We start from the raw sequence: 12402 nt of genomic DNA on the forward strand, positions 1-12402 counted from the left end.
TTTTCAGATAGTACAATAATTCTCAGATGATCTCTCCTCAATCTATTTTGCAGGTCAGTTGTTTTTCTGATCAGACATTTCATATTTTCTTCTATATTTCATTAATTTTTCTTTGCTTTATTGTTTTTTGATGTCTCATGAGGTCACTAGCTTCCACTTGCCCAATTCTATTTTTTAAGGAATTATTTTCTTCAGTGAGCTTTTGTATCTCTTTTCCTGTTTGGTCAATTCTTTATGAAGAGTTCATTTTTCAGTGAATGTTTGTGCCCCCTTTACCAATTTACTAGGCCAATTCTTGCTGTAAGGTGTTATTTTCTTCAGTATTTTTAGTGCCTCTTTTTCCAAACTTTTAATTCTCTTTGTGTATATACATACATACACACATTCACACAAATATACACACAGAGGAAGATTTAAGAGTGGTATTGAGAGAGAAAGAGAGAAGGACCCCATGTGTTGTCTTGACTGTCATAAATCCTTAAAAGCCTAAATTCTTGCTGAATTTATAAGTAAATCTTAGCTAATTTCCCCCAAAAAAACTGGGCAGGGGGGCATGTAAGGACACACATTAGATTTTATACATTAATCAGAGACGTGCAGGGCAGAGCCAAGATGGTGGAGGAAAGGCAGTGAGCTCTCAAACTCATGACACAATCACTCCAAAAAAACATCAAAACAATGCCATAGGAAAATTTCTGGAGCAGCAAAACCCATAGATGAATGTGCCAAAATCATCTTCCATCCAAGAACAGCTTGGAAGGTCAGAAGGAGGGAGCTGCTGTGCTGAGACAGGAGTGGAGCCCAACCCCACAGTCACCCTGACACAGATCCAGTCTCAGGAAGGCCTTGCCAGAGAAAGAGATCCCCAGAGCCTCTGAATCAGTTGAAGTGCCAGTGTTATCTGGAACTAAGCTCACAGTCCGGTAATAGGGCTGAGCCCTTGGCAGGAGGGAGACTACAGGGGTTTATTCTAGTGCTGAGGCAGAATTTGGGTTTTTCACCCCTGCTGGGCATCAGGAGGTAGGCTTGAGTAACAGTGGCCCAGGTGGGGGAGGGGCACAGGCTCATCAGAGCTGACAACCACAGCACACAAAGCTAGTTGATGAGCAAGTTGGTCTGGGGTCATATACAGACCAGGGAACAGGTCAGGTGAGTGAAGAACCTGCTCTTCCTTAAATCATACCACCTGGGAACTTCTGAAGTTTGGGATACTGCAGCCTGGAAACAGTGCCCCACTTTAAGGAGATAAAAGTCTAGTAAAAGAAAGGCAAGATGAGCAGACAGAAAAAGGTGATGACCATAGAAAGTTTCTTCAGTGACAAGAAAGATCAAGGTGCACCCTCAGAGGAAGATGTCAACATCAGTACTCCTATATTTAAAGCTTCCAAGAAAAATATTAATTGGTCTCAGGCCATAGAGGTGCTAAAAAAGAACTTTGAAGATAAAGTTAGAGAGGTAGAGGAAAAAATGGAAAGAGAAATGAGGGTGATGCAGGAAAGACATGAGAAAAAAATCAATAGCTTGGAAAGCCAAATTGGCCAAATGGAAAAGGAGGTACAAAAGCTCTCTGATGAAAATAATTGCCTAAGAATTAGGATTGAACAAATGGAAGCCAGTGACTTTATGAGAAACCAAGACACAATAAAGCAAATCCAAATGAATAAAAAAAAGAGAGGGCAATGTGAAATATCTTCTGGGGAAAACTGCTGACCTGGAAAATAGGTCCAGGAGAGATAATTTGAAAATTATTGGTCTACCTGAAAACCATGATCAAGGAAAGAGCTTAGACACCATCTTCCAAGATATTCTAAGGGAAAATTGCCCTGAAATTCTAGAAGAAGAAGCTAAGATAGAAATTGAAAGAATCCACCAATCACCTCCAGAAAGAGATCCCAAAAAGAAAACTCCTAGGAATATTATAGCCAAATTCCAGAGCTGTCAGGTCAAGGAGAAAATATTGCAAGCTGCCAAAAAGAAAAAATTCAAGTATTGTGGAGCCCCAGTCAAGATAGCACAAGATCTAGAAGCTTCTACATTAAAGGACCAGAGGGCATGGAATATGATATTCCAGAGGGCAAAGAAAATGGGATTACAACCAAGAATCACCTACCCAGCAAAACTGAGTATAATCTTTCAGAGGAAAAAATGGGATTTTAATAAAAAAGAGGACTTTCAGGTATTTGAGATGAAAAGACCTGAACTGAATTGCAAATTTTACTTTCAAATACAAGACCCTAGAGAACTATAAAAAATTGGAGTTAGGGGGCATATCTGGGGTCATGCAGTGGTTGACTGTCTTGTGTCTGAGGCTGGGTTTTGGCTGGGATCCCCCTGGGTTCAGGGTGGATGCTTTGTCCTCTGTGTCACCTAGCTACCCCAGGATGACATCTTTAGGTTTAAATTGAGGGAATGCACTGGGGGAGGGGGAAGGGCAGAGGTAGCATGGGGTGAAATCCTACATGAAAGAAACAGGAAAGGGCTTATGGAGTGGGGGAAGAGATGGGGGAGGAGCAGGGCAGTAGATGAATTTTACATTCATCAGAAAAGGTTCAAAGACCTTAAACTCATCAGAGTTGCCTCAAGGAGGGATTAACACACACACTCAATTGGGTGGAGTAATCCATTTAATCTGGAAAGTAAATGAGCCTAACATTCATCAGAATTGGCTCAAAGACCTCAATCTCATCAGAATTGGCTCAAGGAGGGAATAACATACACACTCAATTGGGTGGAGTAATCTCTCTAACCCTGAAGGAAAATAGGAGGGGAAGGGGATAAAGAAAAAGGGGCAAAAGAAAGGAGGGCAGATTGGGGGAAGGGACAGTCAGAAGGAAATCCCTTTTGAAGAGGGACAGAATGAAAGAAGATGGATAATAAAGTAAATATCATGGGAAAGGGAATAGGAAGGAGGGAAACAGTTAATAATAGTAATCATGAAAAAGAGAAAGAGGGGAAAATTGTACAAAAAATATTTATAGCAACTCTGTGGTGGTTAAGAATTGGGAATCAAGGGAATGTCCATCAACTGAGGAATGACTGAAGAAGCTGTGGTATATGATTGTGGTGGAATAGGAAATGCTATAGGAAATGACAAACAGGATGATACCAGAAAAATCCGGAAAGACTCATATGAACGTGAGCAGAACTGGGAGGACATTGTGCATAGTGACGGCAGTATTTTTCCATGAGCAATTGTGAATGACTTAACTACTTTCAGCAATACAATGATCTAAGACAATCTCAAGGGGCTAATGATGAAGCATACTATCCATCCCCATAGAAAGAAGTGATAAAAAGAACATATATAACCTGATTGCTGTCTTTTCAAGGGGGGATTTAAGGGAGGGAGGGAGAAAAATTTGGAACTCTAAATCTTATGAAAATGAATGTTGAAAACTACCCTTACATGTAACTGGAAAAAATTAAGTAAATGTTTGTTACAACAACAACACCAAAAAGAGTGCAGTATACTGCATCACTCTCCCTTTCTTTTACCCTTTTTTCCCTCTACCACTCTTATCTCTTTGTTAATCTCTTCTAGGATTCTTGTTGGGCTTACATTTAGTGGGGGTTTTTTTGAGGTTTTCATTTCACATTGTTACATTCTTCTGAATTTGTGTCTTGTTCTTACCTGTTATTATAGTAGCTTTTTATACTTACATTCTTTTTTTGTTGTTTGCTTATTTCCCCCAACATATATCTTGACTATGAGAATTATGTTAAAGTAGGACTTTGCTCACCTGGGTCTTGGGAGGCACTGTCTCCAGCTTCAGCCTTTATTGTGTTTTTGTTTTCAGTTAGTTTATGGTCTGCAAGTTTTTGGTGCTTCCAGTGTGGTGTGACCTAAGAATAGGTGTGATCACTACCCTCCTGGTCAGTACTCTGGTCTTTATCAAGGAAGAGCCCCAACTCCCCTTCAGCTGCAAGTGCTAGTGTTCCTCTCTGCCTTTGGAATTGTGACCAAGGCCATTGCTCCCTTGTGCCATTCCAAAGCACTCTTTTCCACCCTAGAACTGTATTCTATAACTGACCATTTGTCTGACCTCCTTACTGTCCTGAAGCTGGTGCTGCTGCCACACTTACAACTGCCTCTAAGGCCTACCACTAGTGCTGCCTCTTCATGGGCTGTGGGTTGGCTGTCACCTAGGTGTCACTGATCTATCCTGCAGACAATCTAAATTATCTTAGGCTAGAAAAACATATAACTCTGACCTTGTTTTTTGTTCTGTGGCTTCAAAATTTCATTTGACATTTTATGTTAAGGTTTTTTGGAGGGGAATGTTGGGTGAATTTAGCTGAGTTGCTCCCTCTAATCCCTTATCTTTTTTTGAAGTAATAAACATTTTTATGTATAGTTTTCTTTAGGTTACTACAGTATCTCTTTTTATCTCTTTTAAGTCTTTTTATACCTCTTCAAAACTCCCATTCCTCTGCCTTCCTATACCTTCTCAGGTGAAAATTTTATCTTGTATTTTACAGAAAGAATTAAGGCCATTTGCCTTGAGTTCCCTTTTCCTCATTTAATATCATTTACATGTTTTTTGCCTCCTCCTTCACCCCTTTCACATGATAACCTCTCTATCTGTATAATTATTCCATCCCATCTCCTCCAACAGATTGTCTCCTCTGTTTTCAATCTCTCCCCATGTACTGTCTCATTCCCTACTGGCTATAAATATGTCCATGTCCCCATCCTCAAAAAACTCCTACTTGATTCTTCCATCCCTGCTAACTAGCATCCTATATCTCTCCTACTCGTTGTGGCTAATGCCTTGAACAATCTGTCTACAATAGATGCTTCCAATTTCTTTTCCCTCACTGTTTTCTTAACCCCTCTTAATCTAGCTTCTGATTTTATCATTCTGCCAAAATTGCTCTTTCTCTAGTTACCAATGGAAAAAAGTTACAAATATTTGCCATATATATATATATATATATGCAAAGTCACCAACCAACTTTACTCTCTCCTCCAGAGCCATCTGGTGAGATATCAGGATGATTAGAGATAGCACCAGATGTTTTAAGGCAGTTGGAGTTGTGACTTGCCCAGGGTCACATAGCTAGTTAGATTTAAACTTAGTCCTCCTGACTCCAGGGTCACTACACCACCTAGCTGCTGTCTTAGGTGTGCATACGAGTATCAGGATGACAACTGCATAATTCTAAATTGTTTCCTAGAAAGGTTGGGACAAATCACAGATTCCTGTCTTATTGTAACCTCTTATTGTAACATTAACTATTTTCATCTTTTGACATCTTTGTCAATTTGCATGATGTGAGGTGAAAACACAGGGTTGTTTTAAGTTGTATGTTTTAATATTAATGATTTAACATAATTATTCATATAGTTTTTGATTGTTTAAAATTCTTCATTTGAAAACCATTCACATCCCTTGATCATTTATCTATTAGCTGTCTCAGGAGGCACTGTAGAATAGAGGAAAGACTGCTGACTCTATATGATATGGATTTCAATTCTGACTGTGATGCTTACTATCTGGGTGACTGGCCAAGTCATTTAGCCTCCATTGATCTTAGTTCTCTTATCTACAAAATAGGAAGATTGGACTATATCACTTCTTATATTCCTCCCTTCTCTATATCTATGTCTTTTGTGTAATATATTTATATTGGTTTTCTATACATCAAAGATATCAGACTTAAGACAGAGACAAGTTAAGAAAAGATTCCCCCCCCCAAAAAAAATTGAGAATTTCCCTTACTGGACTGGCTACACTGATGCTGTGCATACAAAAGTTTTTGAAATTCTATATTTCAATTATAAACTTGGCCAACAAGATGGAGGGCTGGACATATTCTGTGGTTCTGGTCTTTCAAACTTCTCCAATATAAAAATTATACACAAAAAATAAAGTAATGGTAGTTTTATCCAAGGTTTAAGATGTCAAAAACACAAAAAAGGTAAAATTCCAGTGAACTGATAAAGCTAAAAATTTCTATCTCCTAAATTGCTCACTCAGTATGCCCTCCCCTAATGTCCTCTGGCAACCCATAAATTTTCAGCAGAATTCAATTCCAACACCTCCCCCCAAATATAAATAGCAAAAGCTATTCAGATTGAGATAGAAGCATGCCAGGAATCTGTGTAAACACAGTTCAGTTTTTTGGAGGAAAGGGTCCATTAAGCCTGAGGGGAAAAGTTTAACATGCAGTTGAGGAAAGTCCTATTTGTGCCAACCCTAGAAGACACTTAGAACAGAAACAAAGGCTGGGGAGCCATGAATGCCTATTGTGGGAGACAGCTAAAGCAGCTTTGAGATCCATGCTGTAGTAGTACAAAGGATTCCTATTTTGATTCTGGCTAAAGTAAATTAAGTCCAATTTCATTTCCAACCATGTTCTCTGAACAACTTCTTCACAATATAATTGTAATTGAGGGAAAGAAGTGAACACATAACCTTGGATTGTCAAAATTGTGGGGGATAGTTGAGAGGTTTGGTTTGCTGAATTCAGCTTCCTTTGGGTTAGAAAATTTGAGCTTACTGTGCAACCTTGGAAAAGGCAGTGATGTCATGTGATTACATGTTTCTTTATTTAAAAACAAACTAAGGAAATTCAACCCTATATCTAAAAATCTCTTATAGACTATGCCTATGTAATTCAATGAAAAGATCACTGTCTCTGGAGTCAGAACACCTAGATTCAAATCCCACTTCTGAAACTTACTACCTATGTAGCCTTTGATTACTTAACCTCCCTGGAAGTAGGGTTCTTTCTCTGAAGTGTCTTCTAAAACTATCTATTGTATTCTATGCCACAAGATTTAAAAAATTCAATTACTTGAACAGTCAATTCCAATGAAGAAGTCAGGAAGACTGATTTGTGTGATTGAATTGATCTGTTAAGTCAATCAAAATGGTCTGGCTGTCAACCCTTAGTGGATACAGTGAGGACTAGAGAAGTTCATATGTAAATTCATATGAAGTTAGGCTTTGGGGGCCCTAAAAGAAAGATTTTTCTAGAACTCTAATTCACGTTTTCTGTTCATCTTCTTCATTTCCCTGTTACCCAGAATGATATGAAGAAACCACTAGAGGTTCTCCCATGATACATAAATTGACACACATGAAACATACTCTAATGGCCACCTGGAAGTAGATAGTGGGAAATGCAGCTAAATTTAATGAATCCCAGTGTTGCAAATTTCCCTCTCCCCTGAGGGTACAATGAGCTAAAATCCTTACTCTTGAGGTTGATGAGTACTTTGGCCAGTTAATTAGAAACTTTATTAGCTGTTCAATTCCTACTACCTTCCTTCTGCTCTCACAATAACTCCATACAAACACCTTATTAGTCTATATCTCCACATCCTCATGACATGGTATGATCTAGGTAATTCAGTCAAGCAGTCTCTAAATAAATGAGTTGTTACAAAAAATTTTACTTTATAACAAAAATTTTTATTTAAAATTTTGAATTGCAAATTTTATCTGTCTTTCCCCTCCCCCAGAGGAGAAGCCAGGAAGTTGACTGAGCTCTCCCAAGTTTCCCTCAAAAACAATATTAAATCAAGCCTTTAAACAGATTCTGAAACTATAGAACCTACAAAAAGACAGAGAAACACAATCTTCCAACTTGAGATAATTTAGAAGACTTCAGGAAAAGCACAGTGCAGCATGGAGGAAGTCTGGACAAAGCATCAGGAGCCTCTTGGCCACAGCACAGCAACTGAGGTCCTTTGGTCCTGGCTCAGCAGGCCAGTTGTGAGACCTGCCAGCACTGGCTGAGATGACAAACTGCCAGCTAGAGAACCACCCACAGGACACATACAACTAGCCCCGGTTCTAGGAGCAAATGCAGGTAGCAAGCCTAGGGTGATGAGGAATTCACAAGACACAGAGACCTCAGAGCAGAAAGCCAGTGACCCAGCCCTTATTCCCCAGCTTGCAACAGCTGGCCCTGTACCCCAAGAGCAGACCTCAACTTTAAAAGTTAAAAAAAATAAGCCATAATATGAGTAAGAAACAGAAATTGCCCTTACCGTTGAGGGCTTCTTTGTCAACAGGGAAGACCAAAACACAAATTCAAATGAGGATAATACTCCCAAAATGTCTACATGTGAAGCCTCAAGAGGGAAGATGAATTGGTCTCAAGACCAAAAAGCCTTCTTGGAAGAGATCAAAAATTATTTTTAAAAATGTCATGGGGAAATGGGATAAGGTAGGGGTTAGGGGTTAGGGATAGGAGTAGGGGTTTGGGGTCCTTAGGAATTCCTCTTTAAAGAATTACACCCTCTTGCACACAAAAGCAGTTACAATATTTTGGGGCTGAGGAAGGGAAAGGGAAGGGAAGGGAAACCATGAAAGAAATCCTTAGACTCCTCATGGGGAGAAAGGCATGGCACAGAGAGAATGGCTCTGAGATACCAATCTCCTTGAGCAGGAGACTGGCAGGTACTTTTATAGAGGACTGATGGGGGTGACCATCTGACTGTGGAAAGTCCCTTTAGTGAGGGAGGACCATCCCCCACTGGTGGTGGCTGGAGGAATTGGGTGAGGGGTGGCTGCAGATCTCTCAAGCCATCTCCTCAGGACACAAAGGAAGCAGTCACACCTAATCTTATTACCCCAGGGTTAAGGGAGACTAGAATTAAGGGTGGGAGTCACCGGAAGCTGGCTCAGTCTGATCTGGTTCCATTTATCTCTCTAGGTGTGTCTGTTCTCTGGTTTAGTTTCTCAAGGAGAAGGTTCTTTGATGTGTTCCAGAGAACTGCTGGGGTGCTATGGGCCCATAACAAAATGAAATGAGGGGCAGCCAGGTGGTGCAGTGGATAAAGCACTGGCCCTGGATTCAGGAGGACCTGAGTTCAAATCCAGCCTCAGACACTTGACACTTACCAGCTGTGTGACCCTGGGCAAGTCACTTAGCCCTTGTTGCCCCACAAAAAAAATCAAATGAGAGAGGTAGAAGAAAAAATGGGAAAAGAAATGAGAGAAATGAAAGCTACACAAGAAAATAATGAAAAAAGAATCAACAGCTTAGAAAAAGAAGCACACAAATTGCCTGAAGAAAACAATTCCTTAAAAAATGCAATTGGCCAAATGGGGAAAAAATTGGTCAAATGGAAAAGGAGGTACAAAAGCTTACTGAAGAATACAATGCCTTAAAATTTAGAATTGGGCAGATGGGAATTAATGACTCCATGAGACTAGAAATCAGTTAAACAGAATAAAAAGAATGAAAAATTAGAAGAAAATGTGAAATACCTCATTGTAAAGACAACTGACCTGGAAATTTGATGCTGGAAAGATAATTTGAGAATTATTGGACTACCCAAAAACCACCATCAGAAAAAGAGTCTAGACACCATATTCCAGGAAATTGTCAAGGACAATTAAAATCATCATTGAAAGAATCAACTCCTGAAAGAGATCCACACTCAGTTTGAGGGGAGTTCATGGTTGAAGCAGCCTCATGGCAGAGGACTTGAGGAAGAACCCAACCAGGCTGGAACTCTAGGCTAGATAGGCCTTTTCTTAACTTTCTGAACTCCACATGAATACCTGGCATGCTTTAATAAATGCTTAATGCCCAAAGACTGGTGGTAAAGTTTCTGATTTAAGGTGACCACACATTTAGATTTTAAACATCACACATCTTTGAACCAATTCTGATGAGAGTAAGTTGAAACAATGCTCATCCCTCCCTTCTTTTTTGTGCCTATTCATTAAATTAACCCCATTCTACCTCCCCTTTCCTCTTCTCCCTATATACTCCTTTCCCCCCTTATTTTTTATATCACCACATCAAAGACAATTTAGACCTATAACCTCTATGTATACTTCTATCTGTCCAAATAGATGCAGTTCTCAAGAATTATAAATATTATATTTCCATGAAGGGATGTAAACAGTTTAACCTTATTGAATAACTTTGTTTTCCTGTTTACCTTTTTATACTTCTCTTGCATCTTGTATTTGGAAGCTTTTTATAGGTCTGGAGCATAGGTGTTCCTTATACACTGCTTCAAGTTGATTGGTAGGTTTCATCCAAATCCATTGGTTCATGGGACTTGAAGGTGGTCTTGAGGTGGGTTCAAAGTCTTTAGCTTCTGAGAACAATACCTTCTTAAGGGCTATCCAGGTGTGGTTACAATCTAGTTAACTTGAAGTAGGCTAATCAGAAAAGTCAGATCACTCTCACTTAATTCAATCAATCAGTTTAGGTTAATCTCCAGGTGGGCCTTTGAGAATCTGCTAAATCCCATTATTTTCTCACAGATGGTATAACATATAAATGCATTTGGATAAAGAAATTTATCTTACCCATTAGAGAAATAAAAGGGTAAGGGGAAAAAGTGGGTGGAGACACTGACAGCAGGGAGGGGAGAAGGAGGAGAGGAAAGGGTGAGGAAAAGGGAGGGAGACTGATAAAAAGGATGGCAGATTGGGGGAGGCAGGGGTCAGAAGCAAGATGCTGATGAGGAGGAATTGGGTGAAATAAGAAAAAAAAGTACAAGCAAAGGGGGAAAATAGGATGGAGGGAAAGAGACAGTAATCATAATTGTGAATGTGAATGGGATGAACTTTCCCATAAAATGGAAGTGAATAGCGGAGTAGTATAGAAACCAGGATCCTACAATACATTGTTTACAAGAAACACACAGAGTAAATGTAAAAGGTTGGAAAAGAATATATTAGGCTTTGACTAAAGTTTTTAAAAAATCAGATATGACAATCTTGAAGGTCTTTGAGAATTATCCACCTCACCTATAACTAGCTTCAAATTTTCTTTGACTCAACAACTTCCTTTTCCTATGGAGTCTGAAGCTTTAAGTCTAGGATTGGGATGAGACTGAATGTACCATGGATTCTCAGGCAGAGGGAAGATCACAGAACCAATGCTTGGACTAACCTCTAAGTAAGCTGTTGAAGTCCTTTGCTGTCTTTCAACTAACTTTAATTTTTTTTATAACTCACTATTTGCTGTTGGCTCTGCTCCATGGAAGTCAGTGAGTTTAAGACTGATTAATTTTTTCTGTGAGGATTTCCTCATGTGGATTTCTTTCCTTTAATAGATCTAGTGCTGAAAGGGACCTTAATAGTCAATTAGTCTAGTCCTCCTACTTTATAGATGAACAACCTGAGGACAAGAGAATTTAAGTGATCTGCCCAACTTAAGTGGAAGTAAGTAGTGGTAGTAAGTGGAGGATGCAGGAGAAGCTGTGAAAAAATTGGAACACTAATGCCTTGTTGGTGGAGTTGTGAACTAATCCAACATTTCTGGACAGCAATATGGAACTATGTCCAAAGGGCTGTGTATACCTTTTGACCCAGTAATACCACTACTAGGTCTGTAACCCAAAGAGATCATTAAAAAGGAAAAAAGGACACACATTTACAAAAATATTTATAGCAGCTCTCTTTGTGGTGGCAAAGAATTGGAAATCAAGGGAATGCCCATTAATTGTGGAATAGCTGAACAAGTTGTGGTATAGGAATGTAATGGAATACTATTGTGTAAGAAATGATGAGCAGGCAGATTTCAGAAAAACCTTGAAGGACTTACATGAACTGATGCTGAGTGAAATGAGAACAAGGAGAACATTGTACATAGAAACAGCAACATTGTGTGATGATCAACTGTGATAGACTTAACTCTTCTCAGCAATACAATGACCCAAGATAATTCCAAAGGACTCATGATGGAAAATGTTCTCCACATCCAGAAAAAAGAACTTGGAATTTAGATGCAGATTTAACCATACTGTTGTTTTTTGGTTTTTGAGGTTTTTCCTTTGTGTTCTGATTCTTCTTTAACAACATGCCTAATGTGATTGTACATATATATATATATATATATATATATATATATATATATGCGGGTGCATATACACATATGCATATATATGCATATGTGTATGTACATACACATTATATGTGTGTATATGTATATATACATGTACATATATATATGTATATATATCAGATTGCTTTCTGTCTTGGGGAGAGGGGAGGGAAGGGAGGGAGGGAAAAATTTTGGAACTAAAAAACTTATGAAAACAAATGTTGAAAATTATCTTTACATGTAACTAACTGGAGAATAATAAAATACATTTTATGATTAAAAAAGAAGAGAAAAGAAAAAATGCTCTAGATCACTAATGATCAGAGAAATGCAAATTTAAAAAAGTAAGGTATCATTTCACACCAATCAGAGTGGCAAATATATCAAAAAAGGAAAATATTGGATGTTGGAGGGGATGTGGGAAAGCTGGATTTTGCTAATCCACTGTTGGTGGAGTTGTGAAAAGATCCCACCCCTCTGGAGAGCAATTTGGAACTATGCCCAAAGGGCTATAGAACTGTGCATACCCTTTGATCCAGCAATACCACTGCTAGGTTTATATCCCAAAGACATCTCCCCAAAGAGAAAAAGATC

The 12402-nt window shown here is 38.9% G+C and overlaps 1 protein-coding gene across 2 annotated transcripts in view; it reads right to left on the reverse strand.

Moving 5' to 3' along the window:
• Window positions 1-12402, reverse strand: part of TRIM58 (tripartite motif containing 58) — a 65734-nt gene that overhangs the window by 14415 nt on the left and 38917 nt on the right. The gene's annotated exons all lie outside the window — the stretch shown is intronic.

This window comes from Dromiciops gliroides, chromosome 4 (genome assembly GCF_019393635.1).
Source record: "Dromiciops gliroides isolate mDroGli1 chromosome 4, mDroGli1.pri, whole genome shotgun sequence".
Lineage (NCBI taxonomy): Eukaryota > Metazoa > Chordata > Mammalia > Microbiotheria > Microbiotheriidae > Dromiciops > Dromiciops gliroides.